Below are 17,028 nucleotides of genomic sequence, written 5' to 3'. Positions count from 1 at the left end.
AATTGCTCCTGTAAGTCGCTCTGGATAAGTGTCTGCAATATATATATACAGTATATATATATATATATATATATATATATATATATATATATATATATATATGTATATATATATATAGTACCAGTCAAAAGTTTATACACCTATTCATTCAAGGGTTTTTCTTTATTTTTGCTATTTTCTACATTGTAGAATAATAGTGAAGACATCAAAACTATGAAATAACACATGGAATCATGTAGTAACCAAAAAAGTAGCCACCCTTTGCCTTGATGACAGCTTTGCACACTCCAAACTTCTTCCATTTAAGAATGATGGAGGCCACTGTCTTCTTGGGGACCTTCAAAGGCTGCAGACATTTTTTGGTACCCTTCCCCAGATCGGTTTCTCGACATAATCCTGTCTCGGAGCTCTACGGACAATTCCTTTGACCTCATGTCTTGGTTTTAGAATAAAACTGTAATGTAACAAAATGTGTAAAAAGAGAAGGGGTCTGAATACTTTCCGAATACACTGCAATTACAGAGTCTTCAAATTCTTAACCTCCAACAGTGCAGGTCAAAAAGAGAAGTGGATGAAATAATAATATATACATTTTTACAACAGTAACAATGATCAATGTAAATTGGGGGTGGTGGGGGCAGGGTAAATTACTGAGGAACCTTACAGATAATTGTTTGTATGGGGTACAGAGACGAGGTCGTCATTCAAAAATCATGTTAAACACTGTTACTGCACACAGTGAGTCCATGCAACTTATTATGTGACTTGTTAAGCAAATGTTTACTCCTGAACTTATTTAGACTTGCCATAACAAAGGGGTTGAATACTTATTGACTGAAGACATTTCAGCTTTTCATTTTTTTATTCACTTGTAAACATTTCGAAAAACATAATGTGACATAACAAAATGTGGAAAAAGGGGTGTGAACACTTTCTGAATGCACTGTAGCTGCCTAGTGCTGACTATTCAGCGACTGATGGTCCTGGGGTAGAAGCTATTGGCTTGTCTAACAGTTTTTGCAATGATGTTTCTACTGTATACTGCCCGCGTCTGAATGATGGAAGCAGGGAGAACAGGCCATGGCTCGGGTGGCTGAGGTCCTTGATGATCTTCTTGGCCTTCCTGTGACACCTGGTGTTGTAGGTGTCCTGGAAGGCAGGCAGTGTACACCCAATGGTGCATTTGGCTGAGTATACCACCCTCTCTAGAGCCTTGCGGTCAGTGGCGGCGGAGTTGCCGTACCAGGTTTTGATGCAGCCTGACAATTTTCTTTCGATGGTGCTCTTATGATGGTGCACTGTGAGGGTCCTTGGGGATCGGCCGAATTTCTTCAGCCTCCTGAGGTTGAATTGTTATTGCCGTTGCCTTCTTCACCACGGTGTCCATGTGGTTTGAACATTTCAGCTCCTCTGAGATGTGCTTGCCGAGGAACTTTACGTTTTTGACCGTCGCCACGGCAGCCCCGTTGATGAGGATGGGGGGGGGGGCGTGCCCTGCCCGGTTCCTCCTGAAATCCTCCATCAGCTCCTTTGTATTGCTGACGTTGAGGGCACCACGCCGTCAGAGTGCATACCTCCTCTCTGTAGGCCCCATCTCGTCATTGTTGGTAATCAGGCCTACTACTGCCGTGTCGTCAGCGAACTTGATGATGGAGTTGGGACTGTGCGAGGCCATGCAGTTGTGTGAAAACAGGGGGTACAGGAGGGGACTGAAGGTGCACTTATGTGGGCACCCAGTGTTGAGAATCCATGTGGTCACCGGTGCAACGCTCTAACCGCTAGGCCACCACCTGATAATATTCATGAGTAGGGACTCTTACTCATGTCAACTAAAAGTAACAAAGAATGGCACCAATTACTCTGTCCAAAGTCAAGACAGAACTTCATTTATTGATAAGACAGAGATCCGAATTTGCCATCCATCGAGTTAGACTCAATCGTTACTTCCATGGTAATCGTCCCAATCGTTTACTGGCCGACAAGCTACACAGTTGTGATCAATTTAGCCGATATAGTGACTATTGAATCTGAAAGGGGGGGATTATTATCCGAACCCAAATAAATCAATAAAAGTTTCTCCCACTTCTAAAAACAACTGTACACATCTGATTGTAAATCCACACCAAGCCAGACTAAGAAGTCCTTTCTAAAATAGTTAAGATCTCATCTTCTCTCGACAGAGGAAGCCACCTCACTGGGTGCCCAAATCCCTTTCAATGAACTCAAAAGGGCATTGGATAGCATGAATAAAGACTCATATCACCTGGATGGGATTCCTCCAAAAGTCTATTTGAAAAATGTTGAATCAATTAGGTCCACTATTGCTCGAAATGATTAACACGGCTGTTCACAAAGTTTCATTTGGGAGAGATGTGAATACAGCACAAACGTTGCACTTATTAAAAGAAGGTAAGGATGCCATCCAGTCTTCTCACTATCTCCCCCCCCCCCTATCATTTACAAACACAGATATTGCATGTGAAACTGTTTTCCAAAATGTTGTCATCCCGTCTCGAGACATATCCAAATTGGTCCACACGGACCAAAGGGGGTGTGTTAAAAAAAAACACTTCTCCTCGTATAACCTCTGTCGACTATTAAATATCTTAAATGCTTAATCAACCGGTTGTATTATCTCTCTCGATGCAGAAAAAGCTTTTAATAGTCTAGAATGGTCATATCTCTGCCAGAAGCTTTAGCAGAGCGCTCAGATCCTTTCAATCCGACCTCAGTCGATGGAATAACTTCCCAGTTGCTTTAAAGGTGCAATATGCACTATACCCTACGAGGTGCGGAACCTGCTGGTTTCCTGTTCTACCTGATTATTAATTGTACCCACCAGGTCTAAATCAGTCCCTGATTAGAGATCAACAACGAAAAAATGCAGTGGAACTGGCTTCGAGGTCCAGAGTTGAGTTTGATGGGTGTTCAGAATCATTGCACCATCTAAACCGCTGTGAAATATGTTTTCCATAACCAAAAATAGGATATTTTCAATTGTTTAAAGCTGATGTACAAAACCGAAAGTAAAAGACGCACAAAGAAAACTTAAGAATGGGAAGCATAGAAATAGCATCCACAGAACGTATCTACAGCTTCTTAGACTTGCTTTCAATGAGAATGACAAATCTATAACTAACATTTCTCTGTGAATTTGGTCGGGTCGCCCAAAAAGTGACATATTGCAGCTTTAACTGGAAGAATATCTATTGTCAAAGTAAATATGTTGCCAAGGCTGAATTTCTGTAGTTCAATGCTTCCCATGGCTCCCCCTTCTGGCTATTGGGGGTTGGATGAAGACATGTTGGCTGGGTGAGGTTGGAGGAATGGGATGCGAGGTTGGGTTCGAAACGTTTGTATATATATTGAATTTATTATCTCTTCGACTTTATAATATGATCGAAATGATCAATACTGTAGTTATGTACCTTTTGTAATGTTTTCTTCCTTTTTTCCTCTTCCTCCTCTTATGAGGGGCAGCCCACAGGTACAATGTGTGAAATAATGAATTGAAAATATATTAACAGCGTATTACTTTATATTAGTTTAAATATAGTACCTGTGAGGCCCCAACATTTTATACAAACGTTCCATAATTACCACCACGACTGGACAGTTTTTGTGTTTTAGGAACACACGATGTCCTCACATTGTTCTCACCACAACCTCATGAAACATTCTGGGGAACATTTAAAGAACAGATGAAATGTGTTCTAGAAAAGGTCTCGCAACATCAGGAGAATGTTTTACATTTACATTTACATTTAAGTCATTTAGCAGACGCTCTTATCCAGAGCTTTTATACAAACGTTCCATAATGACCCCCACGACTGGACAGTTTTTGTGTTATGAAAACATTTGCCTCGACCTAACGAATGCTCGGGGAAGATTCACAGAACCAATTTTTGGTTTGCTAGGTGGATCCAAAGGTTGTGCATTCAATCCCAGTGGGTGACACTTGTTTTTAATCGTGATGGGATTAGATCCATCCGCCACCCCCGTCCACAACACCCTAGCCTACTTGATGGTAGTGCTCATTGTTGCCCCTAGTGTCCAATTTGAAGGCATTTTGCAACATCTTCAGGATATTTTATCTTTGTTTAACTAGGCAAGTCAGTTAAGAACAAATTCTTATTTTCAATGACAGCCTAGGAACAGTGGGTTAACTGCCTTGTCAGGGGTAGAACAACAGATTTGTACCTTGTCAGCTCAGGAATTCGATGTTCCAACCTTCCAGTTACTAGTCCAACACTCTAACCACTAAGCTACCTGCCACCCCTAGGTTGGGGTTGATACATGGTTGGGGTCTTGAGCGATCTGGCTGGTTTACACTTAAAAGATCTGATCAAAATCAGTTCACTTTGCATCTTTTAATCGTCTACACCTGTCTAAAAAATGTTGGCACAATCAGAATGTGGACAAGATCATGACAAAGGAAGAATGTTAGAACCAAGTATAAACGGGGCTCTTGTGAGTGCAACTCTTTGATGCCAAATTGCTTTTAAAGCAATGACTGGTCCCCATGCTGTTACCACAGCAATATTACCAGAGCTGAATCTCATCAAATCAGCCTGTGATGAATAACAGGAAATATGAAAATGTTCCGTTTTTAATTTAGACAGATAGGGGGAGCTGGGACATTGCCAACCTAATATAGAGAGATGAAGACCTCACTGTTTCTTTTTCCCAACAGTGAGTGATCACTGCTTTCTCAGAAAGCGATAGTCCTTCAAGGGAATAGTTCTAATATTAGAGATGTATGCTTCATCTGTTGATTACTTTTTTTGGACTAAGTACTGACTCTGTGTGTATTTGTGTTCCCTCATCCAGGCCAGAGTCGAGCATATCCAAATTCACTCACCGGCTGTCCCTAAAAGAGCGGCAGACCAAACCTGAGAAGACTACACTGGATAGACCTCCGTCCTACAGGAGGCGCTCTCTCAGTCTGGACTGGTAAGGGTCATAGTATTACTATACACTATACACAGTATTACACTATACACAGTATTACTATACACCGAACGTGGCTTGTGTTGGAATAATTTGTTCCTGTATACCAATCTCTTTGAGAAAATGTGGAATTTCAGTTTACTTCCTGAATTGACTTGATTTAAAGGGAACTGACCCAACCTTGCTGCACACCAAACATGGCTTGTGTTGGAATACTTATTTTCACCTTTGTCCTTGCCTCCGTGACTCCATTACCTTTAATAGGGTCATTCCGCGAAAAGAGTACCTTTTGCACATCCCTTTGACATTTTCAGTAGAACTTGTGCACCAATATTGCATTTTAAAAGCCTGTTATATTAAATGAAGTGCCATTTTAATATAGACCACGTACAATGAAATACATCTGATGTTTAACATAAAGACTTGCTAAGACGTGCATCCTCTGTGACTTCTTGGAAGATTTTGACCCACTTAACCCCAACATTTCTCCAGGTTTTCACCATCATTGTAAGTCCCTAGTTATTTTGTTGCTTTGACAAACTAATTTCTGAAGATGATTACTTTCATGTGATGAGTGATTCCTTTGCGTCTGTCCCTCATTTCAAGGTCAACTCTTGTTACGTGAACTGGACTTTCATTTTAATAGGGCAAAAAAACAATGAATGTTTTTATTGAAAGGAAACATTGAACATCCACTCGTCAAATCATAGTTGTAAAAGTCAGGTGAGCTAATTCTACTCTTTCTGTACATTTTCTGGTGTTTTGTGGTGGGAAACTGAGCGGTCGAGCATAAAACGTCAACCCTGCTACCCATAGAATTGAAGAATTTCAATTTCCCCTCCCTGTTGCACACAACAAGCTTTCATTCCCCCTGTCACAAGGGGATTTATGACTGATTTAAGATGAAATCCTCAACCCTGTTACATTCAATTCTGGTACTTTATTTGGCACTTAAAGGGAAACTCCTCTGAAAAACTCCACTGAAAAACTATCTTTGGTATTTTGTTAAGTAGTCCACTGTTGATACAGTCCGTTAATGATTTGCATGTCAGCAGTAAGGGTTTCAAGATATTTGACTACAAGAAGCAAAGTGTCACTTGCCACGTCATCATGAGGACCCCCACAAATGTATTAAGTTGTGCTCTTTATGACAGAATGTTAAAATGTTGTTATTATTATTATTTTTTTTATACTAAGTTGCACTAGCCTAAAGGTACTTAATTTGTGGACTGACCCAAAGGTAAAGAAACTGTAGGTGTCTACTATGGTGTTCTCAAAAATCAAGTCCTCAGATCAGTGGGCATGAAAGAAAGGAGATTATGGAAGGAACTTATTGGAGTATCGATCTAAACTGCCTTAGTTCCATCAATACTATTGCGACGAGTCACATGCGCAGACTGTGAGAGGTAGGTGATAAAACAGCAGAGAATTTGAATGGTGAAATGCAAACTGGTGGCAGCTTTGGGATCCATTGCGGGATTCCTCAGATCTCAGTGGGAATGATTGGAGTCACTGGGGTGACACAGAGGGATATAGAGCTGTGTTGGGAGTAGTTTGGGTGGGTTTGGCTGGGGAGGGTAGTTGTAGGGGTGGGGTCCTTTTCTGCCTCTGCGTCTGGGATTCGTTGAGAAGCGCCAGGCCAGTCTGCTCCAGTGGCGCCGCTTCATCTTGCTGTTGTAAAGCTCCAGTCTTCAGGCAGACGATGAAAAGAGTTTGAAACCCTTCCTTTCACGAGGCTGCTTTCTCATCCTGTCCCACCCCATTGGAATCCTTCCTACTCTCCTTGGCTTCCACCTCCTGTCTTCTTGTTCATCTGCCCATCTATACTTCTGTCTGTCCATCCATCTATCCTCTCCTCAGATCTTCTGCTATGCACTCTTGGCCCCACTTACTTCCCCCTATTTCACCATTGAATCTACTACAACCAGGATCTGGCATGATCGAGCACTTCCTTTAACACTCCAATTCATCTGGTCCAAAAAAACTCAAATATCCTGTTTTCCCAAATGTTGCGTTGTTGTGCTCGACGTATCAGAGTTGGCCTGTATGTACTGGACGAGTGTCTGGTTGATGAGTGACATGGGTTAGGTTTTGTGTGGTCTACGGTGCGGTCTGCTGTGAGGTCTCATGAGGTCTTACGTGTGGTCTACGACTAGAGGTCTGGATGTGTGGTCTGCGACTACAGGGCTGGTGTTAAGTTTGTGAGCACTGGTGTGCTGTGAGGTCCTTCAACTGTGCCGTGTTCCCTGAAGTAGCGCGTGGTACGCATGGACCTGGATTGATGTGGTCTGTTCTTAATGAAACACAGTGGGTAGATTGGACACACTCATTTACGAGGAGGGGTTTGACTAGCCTACAGCTGGATTAGAACTTTCTCCGGGAGAGCGACTGTTATAAACCCAGAACGACTGGCCTTTGTGACATCATAAACGCGAGACCCCGAGAGGAGACGTTCAAGGTTACAGATGAGCCATGCTACTGTAGGTGAAACGGGGTCAGTCCGGCTCCGTAGGAATAAAACGTAGCCACTCTGGAATGCACAGTCTTCCTCAGCGGAAACATGTGTGCTGTAGTATCATCTATTGAAAACTTCCTTTAAGCACTTGCATTTTTGCAATTGTTAAAGGCCCAGTGTAGTCAAAAACTACATTTTTCTGTGTTTGATATATATTGCCACACTATGGGTTTGGAATAATACTGTAAAATTGTGAAAATGATGATAATACCCCTTTAGTGAAATAGCTGTTTGAAAAGACTGACTGAAATGTCAGTCTGTTTTGTTGGGATGGAGTTTTGGCATGCCTGGTGACATCACCAAGCAGTAAATTAGTTAATAGACCAATAAGAAAGAGTTCTAAACCTCTCTGCCAATAACATAATTGTTCCTTTCCCCACTCAGACCACACCCAGACAGTCCTTGCTAAGAATCTATTTTTGTTTCTTGTTGACCATTATAATTGAAAACTATCACAGTTAGGTACTTCATTGTTACCCTGAAATGATTTGATATTGAGATAAAAACGGCTGTATTGGGCCTTTAACATGTCTGGTACTTTCTGGATTGTAAAGTTTAGATATTTTTTCAAATAATCTCTAATCACAGGATAAAGTACTACTCATCATGTTTTGACCACTGCCATTGTAGTAGAATGAACATGAAATGGAATTAATGACTAGGCTACATAAGGTTTAGTTCTCTAGAGGCTGAAGTATTCTTTTGATCACAGAACAAACCTCCTCAAGTTTGGCCCTCACACTGTAGCGTAAGACGACACTTACATCTAACAGCAGGCTTGGTATCTATAGGCAAGCTTTTCCAGTGCCCCACCATAAAACTGTTTCAGGCAATTTCAAAGCTTAATCATCTATTTACAGGACTGTTGCCATTTATTTGTACTTACGTCTCGGACGGAAACAGAAACGCCGCATTTACTACGTCCTGAGCCAAGAAAACAAGCAAAACGTTGAAATAGGAGCTGTTTTGTAACTGTATCAAAGTGTCGGCGTGCTGGCTGGGTCCTGGGAGAACGCCATAATAAAAGATAATGGTTGTGTTATTGTTATTGGTAATCACAGTAAATGAGCTCTAGGGGGACTCGTAGACGAGGGAGGGAGAAGCGAGAAGGGGGAGGCAGAGGGAGAAAAGGGTTATGGTTATGGCTGGCGATATGAAACAACATATTGAAGTGTTTTATCAGGAAACCATCATCATTAATCATGCTTGAGGGCGGCCCTGACATCCCTGCGGCAGATTCAAAATGAAACCCGTTGCCAGAGGACGGGAGGGGAACGGATTTCAAGATGGGGGTGTTGGGGTTTGGGGGTTCAACAGTTATCTAAGGGCATTTTCAATCTCTTTCCTCAGTATCAGGCCTCCACAGGTCCATCTTGACCCAGAATACTGAAGATTTGTTCTCGGTAGAACCCTTTTTGATTTGATGTAGAACTGTTTTGGGTTACATGTAGAGCCTTATGTGGAAAGGGTTCTACATGGATCCAAAAAGGGTTCTACCTGGAACCAAAAAGGGTTTTTCAAAGAGTTATTCTATGGGGATAGCTGAAGAACACTTTTAGGTTCCAAATAGGGAGAGTTTTTTTCTTCTAAGAATATAGGTAAGGGAACATTGCATTGGACTTAAATTATGGTCCAGTATACCGTTTTTATTTAAAATAATTATCAGATGTGCATCTTAACCCAGAATACAAAATATTCATCATATTGTAAGTGAACAATGGACAATGAACGTCCACTTTGTTCATTGTATACCGTCTATATTTCCAGACACTATCAGACATGCATCTTTGTCCCATTTCCATTGGATGAAACGGACACATCAGAGATCAGTGATCAGACAGCCTCATGAGTCATACCGTATGTCTGGTACTTTATACTTGAGGCTATAAAGGGACACTGGTCTTGCTCCAGTATAGCCTGGTTAATAAGGGGTTATTTCCATATCCTCTCAGGGGGAGAGAGGCTGTTCCAGTGCAGTGCCAAATCCCTGAATACAATAGGAGCTGGAGCCCAGAATCCGATCCAGTATCGCTATTTCCCAGAACATTTCTCTGCAATATGCCCAGAGAGGAAAGTCTATACAGAAGTACTTAAACATTAGAATTTTGAAATGTCCATGACATTCTTATGTTAAGCCAAATCTCATTGCAACGTTAAATCTGAACGAGTGCAGTGGACTGAAAAGTGTTTCACATACTCAGACTTTAAGAGGTCGAGGTGATACAACAACAGAATTGTAATGGTGACATGTAAATATTGGGATCTGGTGGGATCCGTTGTGGGGGATCTTTTGATCTCAGTAGGTGAATATCACTGCTCTCTCCCGGGCCCTGTTGATAGAATGGTCCTTAGTTGCTGCATAAAACCGAGTCATTGATTCAAAGTAATAATAATAATAATAATACATTTCATTTGTATAGAGCTCTGAATACAATTTTATTTTATTTCAAAAAGAATAATAATATAAACAATCCAAAACACAGAACATTCTAAGCAGACAATCAAAGCTATATACAGATGTCGTCAGATCCGGTGAACCCGAATGAACATAGGTCCTTGAAAGCTTTTCTGAACAGTCCCAGTTTTTAGCTGTGCTTTAAACGAGGCCAGAGACTCTGCAGCCCTGACAGTGACTGAAAGTGTGTTCTGAAAGCCCTGTCACCCATACGTTTCAGTCTGCAGGGCTCCTGAAGGGAGCCGGACCTGGAGGAGCGAAGGGTGTGTGTGGGGCAGCAGGGTAGAATGAGGTCAGACCGGTACTTGGGTCCAGAGTTGTGGATAGCTTGGTAGGTGTGAACCAGGATTTGAAAGTCAATGCGTGAGCATATGGGGAGCCAGTGGAGGTTGGACAGCTCTGGAGTGATGTGCTCACAGGGGGAGGCGTGGTGTGTGTAATGATAAAACAGCACCCAATAAATCATGTTGTTTTTTTTGTATAGCTTTGTTCTGAAACAATTAAAGAGTGTGGCACCAACTCAAACGGTGTATTAGGACATGGGGTGGGATGTGTGCCATGCGCTAGGGTCTGACTGATTTCAAAGGCTTTCTTCTCCAGGCCTCTTCTCTGCTCGGTGCCGCTCTGTCTTCTGGGATGCCTCCCTGTTGACAGCTCACTCACATGAAGTCTTTACTTGGATGTCAGAAGTGAAACAGACCCCCTTTTATCCAAACCAATATATTTACATACACACACTCACTCACTCTCTCTCTCACACACGTGCAAGCTGTGTTCGAATACTTATATTAACCACACTAACCATACTATTTGTGATGTAATTTGAGTATGTAGTATGCTTATTGGTTATAGTATGGATATAGTTAGTATGCCAAAAGTTCCAGGATGTTGTACTAAATTCGCAAAAATATGAAGGATACAAGCAGAGGACACTATTTACGTGCTTTTAGGGCCCATAATGTAATTCTTCAGAAAATGGGCGTGGTTTCAGAACATGTGCAAATTTGAAGAAAATGGCGAAAAAATATGCAGCCGAAGTCTGACGAGAGGAATACAAATTAATTTCTTTAACTTATTATGACAAATGTTAATAAATCATTACTATTCAAATAAGTTACATTACAAGTTATGTTGGCTGACAATTTGTTAGCCACGCTATCCTTACGAACCACATAGCATTACAGTATTTACCAGTATGTTAGCTAGTTACTGTCCTAACGTTAGTTGGCTACTAATACATCGAACTTGCCAGGCAGTATATTAATGAAATGCTATCTAACTACCCAACGTTTATTAATTTGATTATTCACGTCATTCTTAGCTAAGTGGTTTAGTCGTTGTGAGTTCTCAATGGACATATTTAATTCTGTCTCTTTACTCCGATTTCAGAGTGTACCAGAGCGCCGAATAACTGAAGGGTTTACGAATGCGCAACACCCGTTGAATATGGACAGTGTCAGCGAAAAAAAACGTAATTTAAATCGCTGCCATCAGCACAGTTACAGCCACTTAGGTGCTTGACTGCAGTTGTGAGGTCAAAACGCTCGGCTCAACCCTACTCCTCGGCCAGAGCGTCCAGTGTACACTCCTCTGAATGTCCATACAATCTGACAACGCTCTGGATTTGCGCACTCCAGATTTAAATTTATGAACACACCCGGAATTGTGAGGTGTCTCCTTACGCTAACAAGCTAGCAAAGAGGTTGCATAGCAACAGCATTAGCTTCCGGTAGACAGGCTACGCGCTAGTGTGCTCAACTGGAAAGATAGTTTGTTTACAGTATACTAAAATGAACTTATAGTGTGTATTATATACTCATTAAGTATGTAGTATGTTAGTATGGGTATTCGAACACAGGTGCATTTTCGTTCTCCCTGCGTACTCTTTCTCCCTCTCTCTTTAGACGCATGCGCACACACACATGTACACACAGACCCGCACACTAACACAATTTCTCCCTCTATCTCCATACAGATACATTACGTAAGTGGACACACACACACACACACACACATTGTGATGGTTAGCATTTTGTTAAGGGGAGGCAAATGCCAAACGCTAATTCCTCTGAATTGTGCACAAAGGGGAATAGAAGAGAAGGAAGCTCAAGTCAAAGTCTCTTGGTGGAAAAAATCAGGGCGATGCCCGAGGGGCCCAAGTGTAAAGTGGTTTTGGATGGAGCACTGGCCCACTCATTTGGTTCGAATTTGTTTTAATATTCCTCTCTTTTTCTTTCTTCTACTCCTCAAAGCTGTCAGTTCAAACGTGAGGGACAAATTAGGGAGTTAGAGAACACAGTAATGACTCGCTTAGATCTCCTTCCACGGGTTCTAGATGCACATATGGCCTTGTGATAATGTTGTTGGATTGTTATAGAATTGTGTTTAATTGTTGTGTAATAAAATTGCTCTTGCATGAAAAAAAAAATTGGTTTGAGTGCACTATTCAGATACATAACACTTAACTTGAATTCATATTATTTGGCTTTTTTTTTCAATCTTCATTTTAAATGTTTAGAATAAATATAGTTGCGATCAGCATTAAATTGTGTATCTCTGGGATCAGCTTTGCGTAGATATCTCATGCTATACATCAATAGATGGGCCAGTGTAAAGGGAAGAACACATTTCCGCTTCTCTGCGAGTGGGCGACTCTTACACACACACACACGCGCACGCAAGTGCACACGCACACAGAGCAGAGTGTGGATGCTGTGGCTGCAGCCAGGATATTTATGAGGCTGGCTCCCTCTTGTCCTGCGTCCCAGACTCACTCAGGTTTCCACCCAAAACCTAAATTCAGCAGAGAGAGAGAGATGGGGGGGGGGGGGGTGGGGGTAGATAGGAGAAGAGGAGGGACATAGAGAGGGGGGGGGGGTAAAGAGCAAGTGGGGGGGGGGGGGTGTACAGAACGGGTCCAAGGAAGGGAGAAGGGGAGAGTGAGTAAGTATGCTTGTGGTTTGAAAATGGTTTGGGAAACAAGATACACGGGACAAGAGACTCAGGTAGCAATCAACCCCCTCTTCTTTTCCCTCCCATTCCAACCGAATACAATTTCAAGTGATCCTGATCATGAGACACTGGGCAACTATACCTACAGTACTGGCCATACCATGTTCAAGCATGAACATTGAATATTCTATTACTGAACTAATTAGTCCACCCCTCATTCCCCCTCTTTTCTCGCCATCATCTCCCCTTCTCCGATTGCTCCATTCCTGTGTCTCCCTCTACCGTCCTCAACTCCCTCCTTCTCTCTCTCTCTCTCTCTCTCTCTCTCTCTCTCTCTCTCTCTCTCTCTCTTTCCTAACCCAATCACCCCTTCCCCCTGATCTCTTCTTTCTCGCCCTCCAATTCCTCACTCTCCCATCTTTTCTCCTGCTTCCCTCGACTTGCCCTCTCTCTCTCTCCCTCCTTCCTTCCTTCATTCCAACCCAATCTCCCTTTTCCTTCCTTACCTTCTCCGCCCTCTCACACTCTCACACCTACTGTATTTTCTCACCGTTTGTATGTGAGTGTTTGCCTGCCTGCCCTCCTTTGTGTGTGTGTGTGTGTGTGTGTGTGTGTGGATGCGAGCGGGCTTGCCTGTCTGCATGTTTTTTGTCTGTCTGTCTGTCTGTCTACCTGCCTGCCTGCCTCCCTGCTTGGTTGTGTGTGTGTGTGTGTGTGTGTGTGTGTGTGTGTGTGTGTGTGTGTGTGTGTGTGTGTGTGTGTGTGTGTGTGTGTGTGTGTGTGTGTGTGTGCGCATGCTCGCGCGTGTGTGTCTGTGCGTGCGTGTGTGTGTGTGTGTGTGTGTGTGTGTGCGTGCTACCACCCCAGGGATGGTGTCCATTCCAGTTAGTCTTTCATTTCCCCTAGCAGCTCGGTACAATAACACTCTGACACCTCCTTATTTATCTGACTGTGGATGGCGGGGCCTCAGACTTTACTTTGGACTCTTGGGGGGCCCAATGGAGACAGAAACCACAAGACATTAGGGTTGGTAGACGGTAGTCTACACTGGAGTCATGGGACCCATGTGGGACTCCCTCTCAGTCCCTCCTCTCAGAATTACGCCCGTGGCACTTAGAGCACCCCGGCACCACCGGCACCAGCGTCGGCGCCCGGGGTCCGTGAGAGAATCCGCCAACTGGTGGCGGTCGTCAGCCGAGTCAATGGCCGGGGTCGCCCCCCCCTGGGCGGCTGGCATATGGCGGATTGGGGGAGACTGAGGAGAGACTGGGGGAGACGGAGGGAGATCCAGGCGAGACCCCTTTGGTGTGGCACACACACAGGAGCCCTGGAGCCACTCAGGCTAGGCCCCATTCGCTGCGGGAGATGCTGTGTTGAAAAGCCGAGAGAGAGAGAGATAGAAAGCGAGAGAGTGGGAGAGACAGAGAGAGAAATAGAGGGCGAGAGAGAAATAGAGGGAGCGAGAGGCGGAGAGAGAGAGACTACCCAAATCCCCTCCTGAGAATGCCCAATTGCACATCCCCATGGCGACTCACTGCTGTCTCTGCTCATCAAAATTTGGGAGATTTATCCCCGCCCTCTCCCCCCAACACACACACACACACACACACACACACACACACACACACACACACACACACACACACACACACACACACACACACATACTGAACAGGTGGCAGGCCTTGCTCTGCTCAGCAGGGCCCTTCAAAGGTTAAACATACAGAGGAGCGCAGGGCTCTTTCTTTGGCCTTCTCCCTAGGGGGAGAGAGAGAGAGTGGGATGGAGAGAGAGGGGGGGAGGGAGGGAGGAAAGGAGAAAGAGACAGAGAGACAGAGAGAGAGAGAGAGAGAGAGAGAGAGAGAGAGAGAGAGATTCTCAGCTAATGTTTAAAGGTCCTGGGCTAACTCTGCTCTATGTCTTGGCCATGTCTTTCTTGTCATCACCATTCTGTACTGATGGCTTCTTTCTCTCTCTCTCTCTCTCTCTCTCTCTCTCTCTCTCTCTCTCTCTCTCTCTTTCTGTGTGTCTCTCTCTTTCTGTGTGTCTCTCTCTCTCTGTCACCCTCTCTCTCTTTCTCTCTGTCTCTCTTTGTCACTCTCTCTCTCTTTCTCTCTCTGCTTGGCTCCTGTACTAATGCTGCCAAGCTAGGGGTGGACAACTGTTCGATCAGATCTGGGATCAGTTTGGCTTAGTGCCTTGTGTTTTGCCCAATCATGTGACATGCCTGGATTTCAAGCTTTATTTCAAGCTTTTTCATCAAACGGTCCCCTTTCGTTTTATGTCAGTTGGTCTCGCACCATCCTTAGACAACTGCTTTAATTTCGGGTGTAATTCTCATTTCTGGATACGGCATAGAACACATGATACAATCTCACAATGCCACATGATCGCACAAAACACAAGGTCCTATAATGACTCTATGCGGTGGTAGTCATGGAAATGAATCCCTTTACTACCCATTGCATGCAGTCAAGGTCTACAACAAATCTTACGACTTGCATCTGCCCGAACCCAAGATCTTATCGAAAGCTCATAGTTATTTTCTCTATTCAAATCTAGCAATGGGCTGCCCCACGTTCTCTGCATACTGTATCCACCAGAATATAATCTATGATGATGATGATGATGATGAAGACGACGACGATGATGACGATGCTGATGGTGTGTGTGTGTGTTTGTGTCAAATAAAAATAAAATGAAACTTTATTGGTCACGTACACAGTTTAGCAGATGTTATAGCGGGCGCAGCGAAATGCTTATGTCACTAGCTCCTAACAGTGCAGTAAAATGTCAAACAAGTACACAAATATTTGTATTTGTATTTTTTTTACTTTTTTTATAACCTTGTTATTTTTTGGTGCGACGTTGTATTGATTACTGCATTGTTGGGTTTGGAGCTTGCAAGAAAGGCATTTCACTGTACTTTTTCACGTGACATTAAAAACTTGACATTTGAAATACCACTGTAACAGTAATTCAAATACAATCTAGACAAGCTATACTAAGAATGATATATATACAGAAGTATATATATTACAGCGAGCTGTCAAGAATCCAGTATATAAATACATACGTGCTGTGTGCAAACAGTGTAACGAAAACGCGATGTACAGTAGTAGAAATCATAGAATGAGCTATGTTGAAAATACACATATTTAAATACACAGTACAGAACCCCATGGCAAAATGGATAGAATTTCAGTAATTTAGCTTCGGAATATAAATACACTATATATGGAAAATGATTATATGCAAATTAGTGGATTTGGCTATTTCAGCCACACCCGTTGCTGACAGGTGTATAAACTCGAGCACAGAGGCATGCAATCTCCATAGACAAACATTGGCAGTAGAATGGCCCGTACTGAAGAGCTCAGTGACTTTCAACATGGCGCCGTCATAGGATGCCACCTTCCCAACAAGTCAGTACCTAAAATGTCTGCCCTGCTAGAGCCCTGGCCTCAACCCCATCGAACACCTTTGGGATGAATCAGAACGCCGACTGCCATCCAGACCTAATTGTCCAACATCGGTGCCCGACCTCACTAATGGTCTGGTGGCTGAATGGAAACAAATCCCTGCGGCAATGTCCCGACATCTAGTGGAAAGCCTTCCCAGAAGAGTGGAGCCTGTTATAGCAGCACAGGGGTACCAACTCCATGATTTTGGAATGAGATGTTCGACCAGCAGGTGTCCACATACTTTGTATATATGTTTGTGAATGGTGTGTATAGACAGTATGGACGATATGGGATTAGAAAAGGTGTGTAAACCAGTAGTTACAGGATGAGCTATGACTAGAATACAGTATATACATATAAAGTGTGTGTGTGTGTGTGTGTGTGTGTGTGTGTGTGTGTGTGTGTGTGTGTGTGTGTGTGTGTGTGTGTGTGTGTGTGTGTGTGTGTGTGTGTGTGTGTGTGTGTGTGTGTGTGTGTGTGTGTGTGTGTGTGTGTGTGTGTGTGTGTGTGTGTGCGTGCGTGCGTGCGTGCGTGCGTGCGTGCGCGCGTCCTTGTGTCTGCACGTTAACATGTATATGTGGTCTCTGTGTGTTTTGTCTGCCGTTTGTTGTGTTGCCACGCCAACCCCTGTGTGTCTGTGGCTGTGGGTCAGAGGGTTAGTGTGGCTCTGCGTTGCCTATAAGCAGATAAGA

The 17,028-nt window shown here is 43.3% G+C and overlaps 1 protein-coding gene across 1 annotated transcript in view; it reads left to right on the top strand.

Moving 5' to 3' along the window:
• Positions 1 to 17,028, top strand: part of LOC135530379 (ankyrin repeat and fibronectin type-III domain-containing protein 1-like) — an 88,827-nt gene that overhangs the window by 35,965 nt on the left and 35,834 nt on the right. The window contains exon 2 of the mRNA XM_064958716.1: positions 4,831 to 4,953. The gene's annotated coding sequence lies outside the window, so the exon portion shown is untranslated. The remainder of the gene's footprint in view (positions 1 to 4,830; positions 4,954 to 17,028) is intronic.

This window comes from Oncorhynchus masou, unplaced genomic scaffold, assembly GCF_036934945.1.
Source record: "Oncorhynchus masou masou isolate Uvic2021 unplaced genomic scaffold, UVic_Omas_1.1 unplaced_scaffold_1328, whole genome shotgun sequence".
Classification (NCBI taxonomy): domain Eukaryota; kingdom Metazoa; phylum Chordata; class Actinopteri; order Salmoniformes; family Salmonidae; genus Oncorhynchus; species Oncorhynchus masou.
The sequence above is the reverse complement of the archived record's forward strand: the minus strand, read 5'-3'. Positions and strand labels throughout refer to the sequence as shown.